This window comes from Typopeltis vanoorti, chromosome 12 (assembly GCF_054136105.1).
Source record: "Typopeltis vanoorti isolate ZY-2024b chromosome 12, IOZ_Tvanoo_1.0, whole genome shotgun sequence".
NCBI classification, from domain to species: Eukaryota; Metazoa; Arthropoda; class Arachnida; order Uropygi; family Thelyphonidae; genus Typopeltis; species Typopeltis vanoorti.
Genome location: NC_143560.1, coordinates 50721549 through 50745543, shown reverse-complemented (window position 1 = coordinate 50745543; position 23995 = coordinate 50721549). Strand labels below are relative to the sequence as shown.

The 23995-nt window shown below is 36.5% G+C and overlaps 1 protein-coding gene and 1 non-coding gene across 5 annotated transcripts in view; both read left to right on the top strand.

The window, feature by feature from the left end:
* LOC150100781 (GRB10-interacting GYF protein 2-like) overlaps positions 1-23995 on the top strand; it is a 525021-nt gene that overhangs the window by 7299 nt on the left and 493727 nt on the right. Inside the window, exon 1 of one of the 4 annotated variants that reach the window (XM_090401531.1) lies at positions 20844-20859. The exons of the other annotated variants lie outside the window; for them this stretch is intronic. The gene's annotated coding sequence lies outside the window, so the exon portion shown is untranslated. Of the gene's footprint in view, positions 1-20843; positions 20860-23995 lie in introns of those variants that run through there. 4 annotated transcript variants of the gene reach the window in all.
* On the top strand, positions 13075-13181 carry LOC150100782 (U6 spliceosomal RNA). The gene has a single exon (XR_016549213.1). It is a non-coding gene; the product is annotated as a U6 spliceosomal RNA (small nuclear RNA).

The window sequence follows — 23995 nt, the reverse complement described above, 5'->3', positions numbered from 1 at the left end:
ACATCGGTCTTTGCACCGCCCTTATGCAATGGAATTAGAATATATTCCTTCCATTTCTGCGGAATCTTCCCTCTCCTGAGACCCATATTAAACAGCCTGGTCAAAGGAATGGCCAGTTCAGCTGAACACACTTCTAGCACACGTGCTGATATCCCATCTCAGTCCCTATTGCTGAATTCTTATTCAATTTGCACAACAATTCTAATACCTCGTCCTCGTACACCTCTGTTTCTTCATCCAATGAAGAGGTAGCAGTGAGCTCAATGTTGTGTACACCAGGTTGATAGCTTTTAACAAAATATACGTGCATTAGCTGAACAACCTCTTCTGAATCTGTAACCTTCATGCCATCAGAATTTAAGAGTTATTCTTTCATGTACATTCATTCTTTTACTTGCAGCACATCGATAGAATTCTTGTGGGTTGTCTTTAGCAGCATGCAGAGCAAATTTCTTTTCATACTCAAACTTTGTGACTATTCTAGCCTGCTGCTTATAACTTTCATAATGGACGTCATCCTTATGCACACAGTATTCCTCCGACATCATCCTTTTCTTATAAATCTCTTCCTTAATAAGATTATACATCCATTTGACTCCTACCCTATTTATTGTTTGAACTCTCAGGACACAATTCTGATATCGCATCACTTAAGTATTATATAAGACATTGCTTCCCATGCACTGTCGATATTCTATCCATTCAGTAACTGATCCAATCAGTAGCGCACTCAGGATTTAATCTTGGGTGGGGAGGACCCAAGTTGAGTAGCGGATTTGAGAATACACACTACGCATTGCATGCGACCTATAACTGAGCATCTGCAATGATCGCTAATTCATTAATCGTATAGTAATAGAAGACACGGCACAACATAAATAAAAAAATGAATTTTAATTAGGAAAAGATTTTTGGAAAATTTTCTAGTGTTTTTTCCTTTTTCTTTGCGAGGGGGAAGGGTCCTTTACCCCCCCCCCCCTCTGCGTGTGTCACTTGATCCCATTCCACTGAACTCAGGTCATAATTTCCTGCTTTGTAGTTAAGCATGTAACCTTTTCTGAATGGAACATTCATAAACTTAGTCACTTCCCAAGTGAGTACTGCGTGATCATTGTCACCAACAGGAGGCAGAATAGTTATATCTCTAACTGAAAATCCCTCTGACACTATAATCAAATTTAACACACTTTGACCTTGAGTTCCTTCTGTCACATGCTGCTTGTGGAAGTTGTCCTGCAACAGCTCAATAAATGCATTTTCATTCTTCTCATTAGATTCTACTACTACCCAATCAATATTTGGATAATTGAAGTCTCCCATTATGATTACTCTTTTCATGATCATCTTTTCTATTTGGTGATGCATTTTTTTTTCACCAGCAGCTGATCCACGAGGTCTATAACAACACCCCACTAGGTAATTGATCTTGTTAGATTCCACCTCATACCAGATGGCTTCAAACTCACTGCCACATGAAATAATGTTAGTAGTACTACTACTACAATCATAGCTCTCAATTCTAACTGGATTCAAGTCATCTGATATCATTAGCAGCATGCCCTATCCTCTCCATCCTTCCTAAAAGTACTGTACGCTTGACACTCAATACCAGTTAGTAGGTCTGATTCTGATAACCAAGTCTCACTAATACCTATAATCTGAGGTCGCAACATATTGACTAAGGCAACAAACTCTACCCCTTCGTTTCTGATATTTTATCATTCATTACAGACATAATCTACTTGTTTGTTCTTTTGCATAGTCTTGTCTGCAGTCTACCTGACACAGTTGGACAACATGCAGATCTCTATTCTTCTCTAATACCTTATACATGTAGACATCTTTGCACACATTTGATGGGGCCAAACCGAACGAACACAAAGCCGAAATTGTTTCTCTCCTTGTCAACATTTCTATGACAAAACCCATTCCCATCATTAACTAATGATGGGAATGGGCTAGGAGTAAAGTAAACACAGTTATATAACATTGTCACTCTTACACTCACATTCTCTCCATTTCTCCCTTTATAATTTAGTTTCCCTGCCTCTCTGTGTTAGGTCTAATACCAGTTATTAGTTTTTCTAGACTCCTGATGCCAAATGCATGCAGGTGTCCCTCTTATACAAATCCAGTCTTCCCTCACTCCACACATTCAAAAACTCTCATCCATTTCTTCTACACAGCCTACGCATCGAATTGTCATCATAACCCTTCTTCTCAATTCATTTTTACCATAGCGAGGTAGAATACTGATGATTTTCACTTTCTCACTCTTCACTCTCACCTCTTCCAACAACCCTTTCATATTCTCTCTCAGGCTAAACATGTTCAGGCTTCTGCATAGTTGAGATGTGGTTCTAGTTCTGGAACCATTTTGTCAGTAATACATCTTGCAAATAGGAGGTTTGAGTTGTACACTTGCTCCTACTTTTCACATATGCTCCTTCAGAATATACAGTTTCCCTGACTGTGTTAGGTCTAATACCTATTTAATAAGCAAAAATAAGAATATACAGTAATCTGTCATTTATCTGATCACTTCTGATGTGATCAGAAGTGATCATTTATCACTTGAAGTGACCGCCCCTGACCTGATCACATTTTCTGATGTGATCAGGTCAGGGGCGGCTCGTGCATAAGCACTGCGGAACTGCAGCACCCCAATTTTTCTCGATATTATTATGTGACGCCTCCACGGAGTCCAAAGCAATGAGGGAGAGTGTGCCGACAGTATCGAATGATTGATCGCCTTCCAACTACTAACCATGCTCAAACTTGCTTAACTTTTTGCAAACCATTAGTAGCAGAGGCTCTACCAATTGACCAACTTTTGCTGGCAAAGGTTGATCGATATATAAATATATTAATTTATTTATATTTGCTTGTAATATTTAATTTTATCATCAACAATCCTATACAATTCTCTTATTTTGTATAAAATATAATAAAAATCCATCCTGTAGCACTTAGGAGGGCAAAGGACGCTAGCAACACTGTGTTTACCACAGTGTCATATTGCTATGTGCGCTTGCATATGCACATCATAGTGAGATGCGAGCTATTACTTTAATGTGGCACTGTCCATCGTGCACTTCCACGTGTTTATATGCAGTTTGCACCAGTAATAGTGTTCTTAGTGCTTATCGCGTTTACTTTGTCTGTTTAAATATTTGGACTTTACAATTAAAGACATAACATTTGTTACAGTTTTTATTTTAGAACATTATTGGGGTTATGATAATGGATTTTATTTTTAAGTAATTTTGAATTAGACTAAACTGTATAATTTTATCGATAATAAACAATGAAACAAAACAAGAAGAATATATTTTATTTTTAAGTAATTTTGAATTATACCAAATTGCATAATTTTATCAATAATAAACAATATTTTTTCATGTTTAATTTTTTAAAATATTTTTACCATAATTTTGATATTTTATCCACACCATATTTGTTAATGGTTGCATTAAGCTTCCTAAGATTTGGGAAAAGCTTATCACCAGAGGTCCCACTTTATATTCCAGGCCACCTACAACCGCCCTTAGAGGGCGCTCCACCTAGATAGGACTTTAGTGTCACCCACGTGGTTGTGCTTAGTATTATTTGTTATTTGTTTTTATGTTACATTAGTTTTTTTGTAATCCCTGAAGATGTCTCATTGACTGAGACGAAATATAGGAAGAATTAAATTCTGTTTTTAATCCTTTCTGAGGATACACTAGTCAAAATTCCTGAAAAACAGAAAATCTAAAACAGCTAATAAATACTACTAGGAATGCTAAACCTGAAATATACCATGATAGTAATTGCAATAAATAAACTGCATACAATCTGTATACAATGAGTGCTGTATACAATCCATTAAGCCTCCAACATGATGTCCTCACAGCACTTAAGCCTCTACACACGGAAGAGTAATTTTTGTCTATAAATTGCATGTGTTCTGAAGGCCGATTTGTCTGTACGCAGGAAAAACCAGAGTTTCCTGGAGAAAAAAAAATCCTATTGTTTCCGTATGAGATTGGCTAACTCACCTTCAGTTGAAAAAACCGATATAGGGATTTTCCTCGTCATGATGAGAATTGAACCCAGGTCTTTTCCATTCAAAGGGTACAATGTTCCACTGTTCTTCCAATTGGGCTACAGAGGCTGTTACCCATTATGGCGAAAAATGTCACTATATGAAGAACGCTGTTATAAAATGCATTGTTTTATTTTTGCTACATGATTTTAGTTGAGACTGTACCTGAAGCTATTATGTAGATTTTGCAGGAGAAAAGTCAGTTTTATAGTGTTTTATGAATGTTTATTACAACATTTGTAAAAATGTTTTAATAAACATTTTTATTAAGGTTCATCAGGTTTATTTATTGCAATTACTATCATGGTATATTTCAGGTTTAGCATTCCTAGTAGTATTTATTAACTGTTTTAGATTTTGTTTTTCAGGAATTTTGACTAGTGTATCCTCAGTGGTGTTTAGCACACACACTACATAAGTTTTAGATTAATTTTAGAGTTATAGATTGGAAAATGGAAATGGCATGTGAAAGCATTATTATTACCTAACACCTCCAAGAAGTCCAAGGACTCATTGAGGGAGGGCACTCTGCTATGCACATCTGCCTCCCCTACTACTTAATTCTCCTACTACACACGCAACTATCATCAATGGCATCTACCACCCATCACCAACAGTATTTTATGCCTGTAAATTGTGTGTGTTCTGAAAGCCGATTTGCCTATATGCAGGATGAAAAATCCGAGTTTCTGGAGAAAAAACCCTGCTACTATCATGTGATGAGGTTGACTAACTCACCTTCAACTGAAAAAGCCCATATAATGTTCCTCTCGTAATGAAGAGAATCGAACTTTGGCCTTTTTCAGTTGAAGGGGGGGGGGCAATACTGTCATTCTTCCAATTGCACTATGGAGGCTACTACTACTGACTGGTGAGTGGTCACAAGAAATAGACTTCAAAAGTAGAAAGACAGGGGAGGAAGGGTCTCAATTAGAAAAAAAAAAAAAGGGGAGGAGGGTGTATTTTGAATTATAGGGTCATTGATTATGGTAAGCTTGTAGTCAACTTCAATATAATGAGACGATGAAAGAACAGTTCATGGGATTGGTTACTATACATCTGAAAGAATATGCAGCTTTAAAACCAAGAAATAAGTGAATAAATATGATAGTCTGAAAATATTTAATGGAAAATTCCAGAAATAAACAATTTTTAATTACATCGGCAAAGTGGATATTAGATCCAACATTATTTCAAAGCTGAATGTTTGTAGGAAAGTTTCATAAGTTGAACTGAGAGCTTACGAGAATACAATCCTACATCCCCGAGTTGCCTTTAGCTACTAAAGTCAAGTAGTACAACTTTAAAGCAACTCGGGGAGATAGAGGCTCTGAGGTCAATGTACAAACCTTTCATGGTTTTTACAAACATTTGGCTTTGAAATGTTGAATGTAATATCCACTTTGCCTATGTAATTTTACATCGCCGAAATGAAGCTGTATGGCTCATTTCAGTGACAATTCATAAGTTTTAAATTGCATGCTGTTCTGAGTAGTTCTCAGTTATCAGATTGACTGTCATGGTATCGCAGTGCTTGTGTTCTAGTTACTCTTATTTTACTTAATAATAGTATCGCAGTGCTTGTGTTCTAGTTACTCTTATTTTACTTAATAATAGTATCACAGTGCTTGTGTTCAAATTACTCTTATTTTACTTAATAAATAGTATCACAGTGCTTGTGTTCAAATTACTCTTATTTTACTTAATAATAGCCCCAAAGCACAAGAGTAGTGATGTTGGCAATTCAGATATGCCACAGAGAAGTGAAAAAGGTGAATGAACGTTCTCAACTACATAAAATAATAATAAAAAAAAGTATGCTGAGGTTGCTAAGATTCCATTCACATTCAAATAACTTTTATTAACTGTATGTTATAATTGTTCTATTTTATTATTAGTTGTTGTTAATATCTTACTGTGCATAATTTATAAATTAAACTTTATCATAGGTATGTATGTATAGGAAAAATTGTAGTATATATAGGGTTTGATACTATCTGCAGTTTCAGGTATCCGCGGGGTGTCTTGGAACGTATCCCCTGCGGATAAGTGGGGTGACTATGGTATAGCAAATGTTAGCTCTCTTGGTAACTACAGCTGTATTGTTTCCTCCCATATAGTATCGCCATCAGGATATGTGATGTAGAAACATGGTCAGGCAGAAGCTGCACCCAACAGTGTCTGTTTTGCATTACAGTACTAAATGGAATGCCTCGTGATTTCTTCTACTCCTTTCCTTGAGCTATACAGAATGAATACTGTTTTCACTTTTCTGGTCCCAAATACATTTCCACCAGAATAACTTACATAATTCTTATTGGAATAAAGGTTTTCATCCTCTATTCCACCCGAAAAACACCAGACTAACCAGGTTTATCAACAAGTGTTTCAACATAACAAGGCTGACTTTCCCACAGACACTGTTTCTGTATCTATTCCACCATTCCACTATTATTCCTCTCCTTCTTTCTGATCAGTTATTTATCAACTTGGGCAAAATTCAGTGTATAGCAAGTGACTCAAAAACCACACAACTCCAGCATCCTATTCACTTTACAGCATGCACCTGTTGCTAAAAGACCATCTGATTTTGAAAGGGCCAAGTATAGAAAACTTGCCTCTTGCTGAAATAGCAGCTGAGTCTTCTGTTTCCTTACAAAAAAAAACTATTGGGTGCAGCTTCTGCCTGACCATGTTTCTACATCTCATATCCTGATGGTTCTATTATAACATTGCCTAAAGGCAAGGGTGACCAGTGGCATTGATAAGTAATTCATTCCCCCACTTTACTGATCTCACTATTTATCCTGCTTTTATTTATTTCATTATCTCACCAATATAATTATCTCTCTGTTTAGTCCAGTTTAAACTATTTTATGAAATTCATATAGTGCTTTTTCATTGAGAACATTATTCTAATGTTGGATGGATTTGGAATTATTTAGTACTAGGAGTTGCACAGGTTAGAAATAGCCTTGAATAGAGGAAGACGTTTTTTTTTGGGAAGGGAGGATTATAGATGTTTCTTCTAGATAATGTTAGATATATAAGTAGAAGAAATCTGATCTAGACTGGAGAGATCTAAATATTATCAAACATAAGGATGAATGAATCAAAGTCTTTCTTATGAGAAATTTTAAGATAGGATAGTGTTTTGGTACCATTGAAATTCTCTAGATATCTTTGTCTCCCTGGAGAATAGTAAGATCACTGCCTTAAAAAGTGTTCTCCTTACTCTGGAGTACTACATGGTTGCTTCTCAAATGAAAGATTAAGTTTGTTAATGTCATCTAAACTATGAATAGGATTTATGGTCCCTGACTGAAGGTTGTTAATGTATAGGAGGACAAGTGGACATCCCCAGCATTGATAGGGAAAACTAAGGAGAGGAAACTGTTCACCATGATACACAATGAATGATAAAATAAGAAGAAACTAGAAATCCAGTTTTAAAGGATAAAGTTAGGTCATATGATCCAGCAGGATTGGCAGCTGAGACTGTTTTTCTTACATAAATTTCTAAGAATGTTTTTGTGTGGTTTGTTGTTCTTTGTTTCTCTAGGCTGTACTTTTAGCAATTTGCAACAATTCTGGTAACTTTGACTTAAGCACTTTTTTGTTCTCAGTGGTAGCATAAGCAGAAATGCCACCTTTGAGAACAAAAAATTGCCTTTTTTGACCTTTGTCTAAAAACCTGCTTCATTCTGTCAAATTCATTTGTCTGCTTTCCTGAGATCACCAAGTTCATTCTGAATTTTCATTCTTCAATGGTGATTATCTTTAGTCTGTTTTCTATATACAGGCATTTCCTTGGCAATTTCAGTGTTGACAACTTTCATGAAAAGATAGTTGAATTCTTGTATAGATGACTAAAGACAATCGCCTACTGCTATATTATGAACAGCCTCATCTATGCCTCATCTGGTATTTTGCCGGAAAGACATCAAAAATGTACCGGTACCCAAAAAGCTAATGTACATTTTACCTGTATATGAAAAAAAATTTCTCTACCATAAGCCAAATGTAGATATAAATTTATTGCCATCATGCTAATAAATTATTATTATTATTACATGACACCTCCAGGTAGTCCAAAGACTCATTGAGGGAGGGTATCTACTCTGCAACTCCGTCTCCACCACTCACTCATTCCACCAACGGCATCTACCACCCACCACCACCAGTATTTTCACAGACAATCACAAACATCCATGCTAACAGTGGGATTTAAACCCGCATTCTTTTGGCTGAAGAGTAGACATGCTAACCACTTGACCAACCAAGCCATATTTCACAAGAAATGTGTTATGCATTTCGCACAAATTAAATTACAATACATTTTTGACAAAAGTTACAAATTTTGTAAGGACATAGTTAAGGAATTGATATACAGTGATTACAGAAAACTATGCAGAGAAACATGTCAGTATGGAATATATCCACTCCGAAAACTGTGCATCTCTCACAATGTCTTGCCAATCTAACCACCGAGTGATTTAGGAGTTCTTGAGGCAAACTGGCCCACTCCTCCTCTTTCAGAGCAAGAATAAGTCATTTGTTGTTGCAAGTTTTTCCACTCGGTTGTATTATGAATTAAAGATGCCAAGAAATTATATTTCTTGGGCTAATTCCTGGTTTAATCCTTTATCCAAGTGTAGGCAAAAAAGCGTATAATGCTATGCTTTATGGGAAACGTCACTACTCAGACTGGTTTCAATCTTTATCAAGGTGTAATCAGTGGGAGCCAGACCCAGAAGTAATACCAAGTCCTTATAGTCCTTATAAGGACTGGCTTAAAGGGGCAAAGCAAGAATGCTTTCATCTTCCCCATTATCTGTAGAGGACAGTGTATGGATAAGGTGTTATTGAGCAATTAAAGCTCTGATCATGGCATGAGGGTAACAGCAATAGCCGAGCCTCAGTTAGAACTTCATTGGCTACAGCATTGCCATCCATTACCCTCCAAGGGTATTGGATTGAATGAATCAATCACCGCATCTCACAGTCGATTGATCCATCTCACCAAGGTTGAGGTAACGCAGAAGTCATATTTCCATATATAAGTAGTGAAAAGGTAATGCACCTTATTATTAAAATACTCTGGATTAGAGATAGATGTTGAAAGTTTTTTCACTTGGTTATACCATAAATTAAAGGTGCCAAGAAATTATATTCTTGGTTTAACCCTTTATCCAAGTGTAAGCAAACAAAGTTTGCATGAAGTAACTTCACAACTGGGCTACTTGTATAAAGAGACTGACTTCACATCACTTGCCTTAGTATCCCATAATGGAAGCACATAACCTTATGGACATGTATAATGCTTTGCATTATACATGTCAAAAATATTGAATCTGGTTCGATGATACATTGTTGTTGAACGTCTAATTGTTACTCCTGTGAAATTGGTGATTTTTGTCTGTTTTTATTGTTTTCCTTAGAGAATTAGTGCTTTGTAGTATTTTAGTGTTTTTTTTTAATGTATTTAGTATTTTATCACATATTTTTGTTAGATATTTCAATATTTAGTATACATTTGAAAAGGTGCCAAAAAAGGGCAAGAAATGTAATGCTAAAAAAAAAAGCACTTTGGGTGAGAACAAGAAGGTTAGTCCTACTAACGAGGTTATTGAGGACATTAATGAAAATGAATTAACTTCTAAAATGGTGAAGTTGAAGCAGATCATCAAAGAGACAATGCGGGAATTGCAAAAAGTCGAGAGGCGTTTAAATGAACAGAGGGAGAAAAAGAAAATTAAACAGGAAAATAAGAAACAACAATGCAAGGAAACGGGCAAGTCAGGAAATAACGGAAATCAGGTAAATGACATTGTTAGTAAAATGTAAGAGGTTATTTGATATGGTGATTCTATAATAAAATGTGCTATAGATGAGCGAGTTATAACATCGAGTTTTTTCCTGGAGCGAATATTAAGAATATAAAGGAAGCAAATCAAAAACAGAAAAGTAAAGTAAATGAAATCGTAGTTGTAAGTATGAACGATTTAACTGCCGATAAGTTCAGCATGAGAGAGGATATGAAAGGGTTGTTGGAAGAGGTGAGAGTGAAGAGTGAGAAAGCGAAAATCGTTAATATTTTACCTCGCTATGAGATAAAAATGAATTAAGAAGGGCTATGATGGCAAACGATTCGATGCATAGGCTATGTAGAAGGAAGGATGCGAGTTCTTTTTGGATGTGTGGAGTGAGTTTGAGGGAAGTTTGGATTTGTATAAGAGGGATGGCCTACACCTGAATACGTTTGGTATCAGGAGTCTAGAAAAACTAATAACTGGTATGAGACCTAACACAGAAAGTCAGGGAAACTCAGTTATAAAGAGAGGAATGCGAGTGTAAGAGTGACAATGTTATATAACTGTTAATGACGGGAATGGGCTTTGTCATGGAAATGTTGACGAGGAGAGAATGATTTCTGGTTTGTGTTCGTCCTGTTCGGACCCATCATGTGTCTGCAAAGATGTCTACATGTGTAAGGCATCAGAGAATAATAGAGATCTGCAAGTTGTCCAACTGTGTCAGGCAGACTGCAGACAAGACAATGCAAAAGAACAAACAGGTAGATTATTATGTCAGTACACGAATACTAGAAGTATCAGAAGCAAAGGGATAGAGTTTTGTTGCCTTAGTCAATATGTTGTGACCTCAGATTGTAGGTATTAGTGAGACCTGGCTATCAGAATCAGACCTATTAACTAGTATCAGGTGTCAAGGGTATGGTATTTTTAGGAATGATAGAGAGGAGTAGGCGTGCTGCTAATGATATTGGATGACCTGAATCCAGTTAGAGTTGAGAACTATGATTCTAGTACTACTACTAAGAACAATATTTCATGTGGCAGTGAGTTTGAAGCCATCTGGTATGTGAGGTGGAATCTAATAATATAAATTACGTAGCGGGATGTTGTTAGACTTGGTGAATCGGTTGCTAGTGATGAAGAAAAGCATCACCAAATAGAAAAAATGAGCACGAAAAGAGTAATCATAATGGGAGACTTTAATTATCCAAATATTGATTGGGTAGTAGTAGAATCTCATGAGAGGAATGAAAATGCATTTATTGAGCTGTTGCGGGACAACTTCTCAAGCAATATGTGACAGAAGGAACTCGAGGGCAAAGAGAGTTTGATTTGATTATAGTGTCAGAGAATGTTTCGGCTAACGACGTAACCATTCTGCCTCTGGTTGATGACATTAATGATGCGGTACTCGCTTGGGAAGTGACTAAGTTTATGAATGTTCCATTCAGAAAAGGTTACATGCTTAACTACAAAGCAGGAAATTACGACCAACTGAGGAGTATACCGAGTTAAGTGGAATGGGATCGGTTGCTGGACGGAAAGAATATCGAGAGTGCGTGGGAAGCATTTAAACAACACTTGAATGATGCGATATCAGAATGTGTTCCGAGAGTTCGAAGAATAAATAGAGTAGGAGTCAAATGGATGTCTAATCTTATTACGCAAGAAATTCATAAGAAAAGGACGTTGTGGAAGGACTATCGTGTGTATAAGGATGGCGTCGGTTATGAACGTTATAAGCAGCAGGCAAATAGTCACATTGTTGTACCGGAAGCAAAGTCTGAGTATGAAAAGAAACTGTCTCTGCGTGCTAAAGACAACCCACAAGAATTCTATCGATATGCTGCAGCAAGTAAAAGAAGTAATGAACATGAAAGAATAACTCTTCTAAATCCTGATGGCATGAGGGTTACAGATGCAGAAGAGGTTGTTCAGTTAATGAGTGCCCATTTTCTTAAAAGCTATCAACCTGGTATATGCAACATTGAGCCCACTGTTTTCTTTACACTAGATGAAGAAACCTGGTGTATGAGGACGAGGTATTAGAGCTGTTGCACAAATTGAATAGAATTTAGCAATAGGGACTGATGGGATATCAGCATGTGTTAAAAGTGTGTTCAGCTGAACTGGCCATTTGTTTGACCAGGCTGTTTAATATGAATCTCAGGACAGGCAAGATTCCACAAGAATGGAAGGAATGTATTCTAATTCCATTGCATAAGGGCAGTGCAAAGACCAATGTATCCAACTATCGACCAGTTAGTATCTCAGGAGCGGTGGTGAAGATTTTGAAAAAAATTGGTTAGGGCGTTCATTCAGAAATGGGTTGACAGTGAATCTCTATTTTGCAATGAACAACATAGCTTTACTAAGGGAACGTCATGTTTTAGCAACTTGCTCACATTCTATAACATTGTTAACATTGAACTACAAGGGGAATGGATACAATATGATACTTTTGGATTTTGCTTAGACTTTTGACAGAATATAGCATTGCAGACTGCTGCATAAATTGGAGAAAATGGGTTTGGGTTATAGAATATTAGCTTGGATAAGAGGATGGCACATTGCCATCTATAAAAAGAATAGAGGGTGATGTGCCAAGACTATCCTTGATGGTGCTTCCCCTCCGTCTCTAACAGACTTACATGTTGATTTTGTTAAATTCTGGAGTACAGTCTTTTCTGCTCCACCTCCACACTTCCCTAATGATGATCAACATACGATATTGAGGTCCATTCCTGCCCTTGAAATATACCAGACTGTCTTCATCCAGAAGATCAAAGCAGCTCTTCCATCCAATTTCTCTGCTTCTGGACCTGATGGCTTTCCTGCGGCTAGGCTTCGGAAGATGCCATTGAAGATTCTTAAAGACTTATTGAACATTCTCCTTTCCAGTAAAGCAGTACCACCATACCTACGCACTTCAAGAACTATCTTCATTCCGAAGAAAGAAACTTCAAGCCGTGCATCAGACTTTAGATCTATCAATATTTCCCCTGTGATACTTTGACTCTATCATAAAATCTTAGTTAAACGACTTCAGCAACATATACAGCATGATTATAGACAGAAAGCTTTTGTTCCTTCAGACGACTGTGCCGAGAATATATATCTTTCTTTCTTCTCTTCTCTTGGATTCCCGATGCCACCTTAAGCCTCTATATTGTACTTGCTTTGGCAGTGCATATACTAAAATTGGAACTATACAGAGAAGATTAGCATGGTCCCTGCGCAAGGATGACATGCAAAATTGTGAAGCGTTCCACATTTTTGATGACCATGTTGCCACCTATTGGCGGGAGTGATCATAAGGTCTTGACCTGGGAGGTGGCTAAAGGTGTGGAATTTTCAATTAAGACAGGGTATATGTGGAATTGCCGTGCTGGCAAGTATGACAAGCTTAGGAGATTGCTTGGATCAGTGCCTTGGCATGTACAACTGCAAGGGCTGGATGTTGATAGAGCACAGGAAGTGGTCAAGGAGCATTTACAGGAGGTTATGGCTGATTGTATACCTAGGGTCTGAATAGTAAAACAAGTAGGGTTAAATGGATGAATAACACCATTAAGCTTGAGCTGCAAAAAAAAAAAACTGTGGAGGGAATTTTAAGAAAGAGGTGATCTGCAGGCACACGAACGGTATAAGGTGCAGGCCAGAAGGGTAACGAGTGTGGTAAAAAAAAAAAAAAAAAAAGCAAAAGCGGATTATGAAAGGAAACTCGCTATGCAAGCTAAAGCCTCTAAAGAGAATCACAAGCAGTTCTTTCAATATGCTGCAAGCAAGAAAAAAACTACACGGCAAAATGATTTTTAAGGAATGACGATGGTAAGGAGGTCACTGAATCATTCGATATAGCAGAGTTAATGAGCGAGCACTTTGCAAAAGTATATCATCCAGGTGGTGACATTGAAAAAATGAAGGAACCATTAGTTTATACAGGAATTCTGATGAATGAAGTGGAGGTGAATAGTCTATTACAGAACCTTAATGTGAATACATCTGTGGGATTGGATGGTATACCAGCTCGTGTCGTACGTGAAGTGACTAAAGAATTGTAGTGCGCCTGACCATGCTGTTTAATCTGAATCTCGGGTCTGGTTTAGTCCCGAAGGTGTGGAAAGAGGGGAATATAGTTCCACTGATAAAGGAGGATCCAAGACTACGGTTGCAAATTACCGACCGATCAGCATATCAGGAATCATCGTCAAGGTCTTGGAGAAAGTAGTCAAGGGAAAAATACAGGAATGGATTGATGAAAATGAGATACTGTACAGGGGACAGCATGGCTTTTTTGAAGGGTAGATCATGCCTCAGTAACTTGCTCAAGTTTTATAACAAGGTGACAGCTGAACTGCATAAGGGTAATGGGTTTACAGTGATACTGCTGAACCTGACAAAGGCGTTTGACAGGATACTACATGGAATTCTAATCCGTAAACTACAACATATGGGAATGGATATAGGGTTGGTGAGATGGATAGGTGGGTGGTTGATGGAGAAATATCACAGAGTAGTTTATTCAGGAGTAGAGTCCAAAAGACAGCCTGTGACTATTAATTTGCTCATTAACGATGTAGGGAAAGATCTACGAGGAACAATTCATTTGTTCACTGATGATGCAAAGTTGGGTGGGGCGATCGTGAATGGAAAAGATGTCAAAATCTTGCAAGATGGCTTGGATAGATTGGAGTTCTGGGCTAAGGAGAATGAATGTCAATTTAATGTCACAAAATGTAAGGTTATGCATTTTGGGGTGAAAAGATTAGCAGCAATTACCACATTGGTGGAACTGTACTCCAGGAGATTGATGAGGCCATGGACTTGGGAGTGTTGGTGGATAGGGAGATGAAGTTTAGGGGGCACATTGCAAAAGTAGCTAAATCAGCTCATCAACTCACTTGGTTGTTGAAAAATACTTTGACGAGCAGAGACAAGCAAGTTATTGTACCTCTGTACCAAGCCTTGATAAAACCTCATCTCGAGTACTGTGCTCAGATTTGGTCACCTAGGTTCCTTCTTGATGGGGAGGTGGAGAGGATCCAGAGGCGAGTGACTAAGATGATAGCGGGTCTATGGAATGAACCATATGAGAACAGGTTGAAGATTTGTGGGTTGCAGAAATTAGTTGATAGGCAGAAAAGGGGAGATATGATTGAGACATTCAAATTGCTAAAGGGTTTCTATAGGATTAATTCAGAGGATATTTTTGAGATCAGGACTGGTGGTGGGAGAACTAGGGGGACACCTATGGAAGCTGGGCAATAGTGTGGTTACCAGGGGTGTTAGAGCTGGGATCTTTACTTTTAGAGTGGTAAATGAGTGGAATAAGCTGCCAGAGTCTGTTGTAGGTGCTATGATGATGAGTGAGTTCAAGGCAAGGTATGATAGATAATATGAGAATGTCGTATAGTTGTGTGGACATGATGTTTAGGGCCTCCCTCGATGAGTCTGAGGACTCCCTTTAGTCGCCTGTAATAATATATACCTCCAAAAGGCCTTTGACAGTGTCTCCCTTCCTGCTCTCCTTCAAGAGCTGTCTATTGTTGGATGTGCAGAACCCTTTCTTTTCTATGTTATGGAGCTATACTTGGGTAGCTCTATCACTATCACCACAGGATCCCGTGTGACTTCTATTCCCGCAGTGCAGGGTGTTTGTCAGAGTGATCCTCTATCTCCCTTTTCTTTAACTGCGTAATAGGTGAGTTTCTTCACTCTCTTCCTAGCCATATAGGCTACTCTCTAGGCACTTCTTCCTTTAATGCTATGGCCTTTACAGATGATCTTATTCTCGTAGCTTCTATTAAGGTAGACTTGCAGGAACTCCTTTACCGGGCAGTTGACTTTTTCTCTATTCGAGGCCTTTCTATTAATGTAGAGAAGTTCTGCTTTTTAGCTCTTGTCCTCTCTGGTCGTGACAAGAAGCTTAAGGTCGAGACTGGTGTCGGCTCGTGGCTTGAAATCGTGGGGGTGCTGCAACTTTCGAAATATACATACACATTGTAAGTACAGTGTATAAGTGTTTGGATAAAATATATTAAAATTATGGTAAAAATTAAAAAAAAAAAATTAAACATGAAAAAATATTGTTTATTATCGATAAAATTATACAGTTTGATATAATTCAAAATTTCTTAAAAATGAAATATGTTCTTCTTGTTTTGTTTCATGAAAAAATATTGTTTATTATCGATAAAATTATACAGTTTAGTCTAATTCAAAATTACTTAAAAATAAAATCCATTATCATAACCCCAATAATGTTCTGAAATAAAAACTGTAACAAATGTTATGTCTTTAATTATAATGTCCAAATATTTAAAGAGACGGAGTAATCACGATAAGCACTACGAACAGACAGTTCAGCATTACGCTAATAACACGCATCTCACTATGACATGCATATGCTTGCGCTCGTAGCAATATGACACTGTGGTAAACACAGTGCAGCTAGCGTCCTTTGTCCTCCTAAGTGCTACAAGATGGATTTTTATTATTTTTTATACAAAATAAGAGAATTGTATAGGATTGTTGATGATAAAATTAAATATTACAAGCAAATATAAATAAATTAATAAATATATTTATATATCGAGAAAAATTGTGGGTGCTGCAGTTCCGCAGTGCCTATGCACAAGTCAACCCTGGTCGAGACTATAGAGTTTTTCTCTGCATGGGAGGCCTTTGCATGCTTTGACCATCCTGGAAGAGTGGAGATACCTCGGTATCATGTTCACCCCAAAGGGAAGGTCTTCTGTCTCTTCTATCCTAGAAGCTCCTTTCAAGCCCTAGCAAGGACTGTTTCTCCTTTCCCACTTCTCCTACCTTGCTTTTACCACAAGTTGGTGCTTGGTTGGACATATATCTCAGTACTGTAGCCATAATAATAAGGTAAACTATTATAAGAATAAGCAAGATCTAGTTATTAAGATACAGGAGGAGCATGGGGCAACTCCGAGGTTTACCAGCAGCACAATATCTTTACATGGCGTATGGTGCACAGACAGCTATAAGGACTTAAAACAGCTTGGGCTTACGCAGAAGGATATAAAAGTTCTTTCCTTGAGGGGCACACTGGTGGCATGCCGTTGCCACCAGAGAATGATTACAATGATAACTACAACAGGCATAGGGTAAAGACACTTGTAAAGGCTTAGGCCTATATTAAATCTGGACGTGATGTAAGGGTAGTATTGCCCATAATCGGTACAAAGATTAATTAAAAAAAAAAAAATAAATAACAAGTAGTGTACCACAAGGATCAGTGCTTGGTCCACTGTTATTCAATCTGTACATTAATAATATTGGGAAGGATTTGACAAGCAACATGATGCAAAGATCGGTAGGGTAATCAGGAATGCTGCTGATAGGCAGTACTTGCAGAATGATTTGAATAGGATGGAATTGTGGGCTTGGGAAAATGGGTGTCAGTAAATATAAAGTCATTCACTTCGGCTTGATTAGATATCTAATGTCATATTATATTGGTGGGATTAGGCTAGAAGAAACTGATGAGGCTAGGGATCTTGGAGTGTTAATAGATAGGAAGTTGAAGTTCAGTTGTCATGTGGCAAAGATTGCAAATACAACTCAAAAGATAATTGCAATGCTGATATGAATGTTCACATGTAAAGATAAGGATGTTATTTTGCCTCTTTACACGGCCTTGATAAGACTTCACTTGGACTGTTGTGCACAGGTCTGGTCTCCTTTTTTCCGTTGTGATTCTGATATATTAGAGAGAGTACAAAGGAATGTGTTAAAAATGATATCAGGATTGTGGAATACTGAGTATGAAGACAGATTGAGCATTTGTAGACTGCAGACAGGAGAAAGAGAGGAGATATGATTGAGACTTACAAGCTTCTGAAAGGGTCATACAGGATTTCATTTGAAATTTTACAATTTATGAAGGGTTGGGAAAGGACAAGAGGTACATTGTTATGTACCAACTCTTTATATAGTTTGCATATTCTTCAACTATATTACCTTTATATCTTTATCTAAATTTATTAGTTGCATATACTCTACTCACTCATATAAATTTCCCTTTCTTTAAACAAGCTAAATTTAGGCGGTTCTTAAGTTTAGTCACGTGTAATTTAATTTATGTTTAGGGCTTTATCCAAGTAAGGGACGCTGCTCTTAAACATATCCTCTGAGACAGTTCACCTGATAAATATTGGCAAATTTATATTTTAACTGCACCAGCCAATACCGAGGATAGACGAGGCTCTTATCCAAGGTGGCTCTCTCAGAGTGATACACAGTAATAAACTTCCAACAATAAATAAACTAATTCATGTTCTCTTTATCTTAGCATGCAGTCGTGGCTCTAAATATCAAATTATACTCGTGGGTCCCTCCCTCTAGGTTCGATGGTAATTTTATGAGTGGCTATTTGAATTCATATAACAAGCTGAACACAGACAAATGCTATGAAACATTTATTAAATGAAGAAATTATACATGAGAAAATATAAATGCATGGTTAACTATATTGTGTTGCTAGCAAGACCTCAATTTCAATATTAACATTACAATACATGAACAAATTACTTGGACCACTTCTATGTATAATTTAACAAACTTCTAGCCTATGTAGCCTATCCTTTATCACTCACGTGGTCACTTGTTATATTTCTCAACATATCACAATCATCTCTTATACAAATCCCTTCTAGGGAAACATTTCTCTAACAGGGACAGGTCAATGCTAAATTAGGGATGGTTCCTAAAGTTCCTTACATTAAGTCCATTAAACAAAATATCCTAAAGATTTCGCACATAAATCTTCAACTGGAAAACAGAATATGACAATCTACATTACTGTTCCTGGAATGACTTTCAGTTATTTCTCCAGCCTTGTCTGGACATCAAGGCTCCTTTAAGGTCTACAATTCTCCGGGTCACACACGATAGCTGCACAGCCAGATTCTCTGAATTGGAAAGGCTATGTGCCGCTCAGGACTTACACTAGTATCGCAGGCACACATCTGGACTACCGTTGTGATATAGCATAGCTATCCTGGTCTGAGGAAATTGCTAGCCCTAACTCGCATGCTACGGCAGACGACTCATAACTTCCATGGCCAGCCTAGAATCTTCTCCGCTGGCAGAGACCGAGAGCCAAAGTCCATGAGGTCAGAAAACAGGAACCAAAAAGCCTCGTGTGTGTGTGGGGGGGGGGGATTGGCGTTTATATTGCCTGCTTCAGTCTTGGACATTCGCGCAGTTCGCCACATTGTTTACCACGCTCCTCACACCTCCATGTGTGCGTGGCATGTTTTCTTAGAAAGGGTTCAGCTTCCTTTTCGCATAACTTCACTTTCCCTCCGTCCATACGTTATTCTGGAGGGCTAAAATGTGACCCTTGGACCCTAGCTTATACACTTTGCTTTCTTATAATACATGAACAAATTACTTAAAATAAATTAATACCCTAAATAAATTTCTCTATTAGACTTTCTGCAAAACAGGTTAAGTCTCACATATTTTTCATATTAAATATTTCTTCACTTCTATCTTAGTGTTATTTATACATATATACATGCGTTCATATATTATCCAGAGGCAAACATATATGCTTATTTTCCTGTTTGTCAGGAAACTCATGTTGAACTGTGAAAGAATTGGAATTTCTAAGATGCATAATCTATCACAATTCAACAGCATCCTTGGAAGCTGAGACTGAAGGCTGCTAAGAAGGGGTTGAGGACTAGATTTTTCTGTCATAGGGTGGTGCGTAATTGGAATGGATTGCCATTAGATGTTGTGTGCAAGCAGCAGGGCGGCATTTACCATAAGGCATTTACCATAGGGCCTCACTCTCATATGGGGGCCACATTTTAAAACCTTACTCCTCACAAACAACAATATAAAAAATAGCCTACTTATAGTTGTAAAATAAAATACTTATTTTTGAATATTGAATTCATAATATAAAAACTAGAGTCTGCTGAAAGATTTGTGAGGCCTCTCACCTCCATTTGAAATTCATTGTCCTGTCCTTTGAATATAAAACTAACAGGAACTGGTGTATTGCATAAAATTCATGTACACGTGGGTACCATTTTTTTGCTATACGTCCAGCAAAGAAATGGCATGCTCACGTAACATTTCTTTGCTGGACATATATACACAGAGCCGGCGCTAGGGTCTTTGTCGCCCGCATGCAATGTCTATCTAAGCACCCCTGTAACAATCCGGGTGTGTGTGGTTCTTTTACAATAATAAAAATTTAAATTATTTGAAATTTCTTAAATAAATTTTGACAAAACAGCCACACGTTGGTTCGCTAAATTATCCTGCCTAGTCAACACTGGAGGTGTTGACTAGGCAGGATAATCGTTAAAAACCTGATTATTCAAAAAAATTCTCAAAAGTTAAAGGAAATTTTGATAAAGCCACTTCACTTTAATCGTTGAATATAATGATACAGGAATTATAGCCTTCTCACCGACCCGAATCACTAACACAATTAAAAGGAATTTTAATTTAAGTTAAAATTTATTTGAACTTAAAGTTTAAAATATTCTTGCATTTTACAAGTTACTAAATTCTTAATAACTTGTAAAAATTTTTTAATAATTTTTATAAGTGGAACTATCTTTTAGGAAAATAAAAGAAACTCAAGATAAGAAAAGAATTCAGAAATAATTAGAACATTTAATATAAGTATTCAAAAAATAACATCCTTACAGAATAACAGAAAATAAATTAAATGACGTAAATATACTTGAAAATTTTTTAAATTAAAATTTTAGGGTGTTTGATTTCATATTCACAAAATTAGAAATAATGGTCTTAACATCTAATTCTGCACATATATCATTTTCAATAGCTATTAACGCCAAACTAACAAGCTTTTTTTTTGTGACATACTTGTTCTTAAGTAGGTTTTAATCAATTTCAACTTGGAAAAGGAACGTTCACCGCTCGCTACACTAACAGGTAAGGTTAATAGTATTCTTAAAGCAATTGAAAAGTAGGGAAAGATAAATTATTGGACACCATAAAATTAAGAATATCGAAAGGGTTTTGAATATTTAAATTATCCTTCCAATATCCCGGAAAGCACATAACTCGTCATATAGTTCTATTGCATTTACATCTTTATTGTTGCCGTCCTTCAAGAGAATCTCTAAATCTTCGTTATTAATTTGTAGTAATCTATACAAGAAATTGAAATTATCATATGTTTTTAGTTGTTCAAACTGTTCTATTAACGTTGCAACGTCTAGAAGTGTATAAAACACATTCACTCTAAATTTATTTTCTGGCGGTTGTGGCGTTTCGTCATGATGCTCGTAGTCAAATTGTCGGACTTCCGTACCAGTTTTAAATTCTTGTTCTCCGTCCACCTCTTCACTCAGTTCTTTTGCTGTTTTAGAACTTCTTTAAAATTTGTATCTAATTGATACTCTTGTAAGAATATTTTTAAGTTTTCGATAGATTCTAAAGCAAGTGTAATGTTCATATTTTTGTCTTGAAGCATTTTACTCACAGGGTTTATTCTGTTAAGTAAATCATGCCCAGTTATAAGAGAGCAAATAAATTTGTAGTCCTTTATTTTAGCACATAATGTTTGTGCTTCATGCTGAGTTTCTTTATTAAAATTTTCATTATTTAAAATTTTAAAAAGTGCATCGTAATTTCTCCTAACTGATATCGTAGAGGGCAGATTGCATTAATTTTGCTTTCCCATCGCATTTCTGATGGCTGTTTCAATGTTAATTTTTTTACGAACTTTAAAAGGTTGTACAACGTTTGTAAGAGAATGAAAAGAAATTGTATATTTCTTGAATAATTGCAAAGAAACTAATTGTATCTGCATTCACTTTGGCTGCATCGTTAATGATTAAATTTAGAGTATGAGCAGCACATGGCACGTAAAAAGCTTGAGGATTTTTGTTTAAAAGCAAATTTTGGAGCCCATATTTTTTCCCTTTTATATTTGCTCCATTGTCATACCCTTGACCTCGCATGTCTTCAATGGGAATGTTCCATTTTCCAGTTGTTCCATTATTGTTGCACATAAACCACGTCCTGTGGAATCTGATATATCAGGGAAAACCTAAAAAGTTTTCCCTGATCTTGACAATTCCATTGTCACAGGAAGCAAAGTGAATAATAATGATAATGGTCATTTGTTCTATTTTACTTACATCAGGTGTGCAGTCTAAAATTATGAAATAATATTTAGATTTTCGAATTGATAATAAAATTGTATCCCTGATTGCATTACTCAAAGTTTCCAATATTTCATTTTGATTGTCTTTACTCAAATAGTGTACTCTATTGTTTCGTTGTAGGGTCCTTTCAACATAATTTTTTCCATAACGGGATCAAACTTCGCAAACAGTTTGACTAATTTAAAAAAAAATTGCAGTTATTCCTTTCATATAATTTATCAGATGATCCATGAAAAGTTAAATTTTGGCTACCAAGGAATTTTATAATTTCAATAAAGCGTTCTAAAATACTCGTCCAATGTTTCTTTTCCATTGAGTCTGGCAATCAATAGTAGTTTTGTTTTTTAAATTTTTATCAAGTTCCTTCCATTTAAGAAATTTTTCATGTGAGTTAAACTAGTCTCATGTCTATGCAAAGTTGTACTTACATTATAGTAAGTACATAATCGTTATAACCTTCTACAAGACTACTTGATTCAGTAAGTGCGAAAATTTTGCAACAAAAGCAAAAAACAGAATTTAAAGTTTCGGAATAAATGAGCCATGTTCTTGGCATGAGCCCACTGTTTTCCATTTTCTATTATGATACGTGTCGCCAAATTTATGACCATATGTATCTCTGGGATATATATTTATCTTTTGAACAGGCCCCATTTCAATTAAAACAACTCGTAATTTTTCATCAATATTTCCCCATTCACCCGGATCTTCTAAATTTACAGAGACACAATGTGTTAGTTTCGTGGTCAACTACAACTAAATCTTCTAACTCTTTTTCATTTAAATCATGCGTCTTGTTATCTTGCTCAGTAGTTGCAATAATACTTTCATGCAAACTAGATGATGTGCACAGTTCTTCAACTCTGTTTTCTGATATATCGAGTTGGTTACAATCTGCATCAGAATATTTTAATATTTTAACAAATTTATTAAGAGCCTCAGTTTGTTTCTTAACATCTGCTTCTTTCGCAGCATGATGCTTATGATTTTGTGCACCGGATAACTTTTTTTAAATTTTTGATTCCATTTCTATTTTATACCCACAAGAAATTGTTACATGACACAGAGACGAAATAATAGTTCGCACTGCGCTACTGTCAGTAGCCTACTGAGATGTGTACCATATGACTGGTTAACTAGTAACAAATTTTTTGTATGAAAATTCGTTTCTGTGCATAAAAACCGTTCGCCATTTCCCTTTAGATAGACTGCAGCAGACACAACATTCTGTAGGCAAGCATTTAGCCTGCTATCGCTGCAAAATTGTAAACAGCCGGCTGATCAAAAAGGCGGCAATATACAATTTCTAAAAATTTTTCTTTGGTGTATCTGGCCTTATTTATTTTAATATTGATCATTCTAAGAATTTTTTTGTTTTCGTGATAAAAATTTTGTTTCTTAAAAATGAACATGAACTGTGCGGCGGCGGCGGCGCCTCCTTCGTAGCGGCGCCCGCATGCACACTTCTGCCAGCCCTGTATATAAATGTCCAGCAAAACTTGGATAAGATTCTGTCCACCTGTTGAAAGAACATGGATAAGAAGTGTAATTTGGCTATCGTGTCCATTAGAAGGTGCAATAATCCTTCACGCTAAAAAGAGCACATAACTAGACTACCTGCCGTAAGTAGCTACATTCATTGCCTACAGCAAGAAATGTAGTTGCTTGCCTTTTGCTTGGTAACTGGAATTAAGTTATATTAAACTATATACCTACTAGTTATATTCATTTTTACTACTTGTTTTATCGTATAATTATAGTTTTTAATGCTAGTGCAAAATAAGAAATCTTTCATGCTTTCTTCACTTCACTTTGGAAGATCAGTGGCACTATCAATTTTTTTACGAATTATTTTAATCACCAATACATTTTATTCTCCCAGAACTTGATTCACG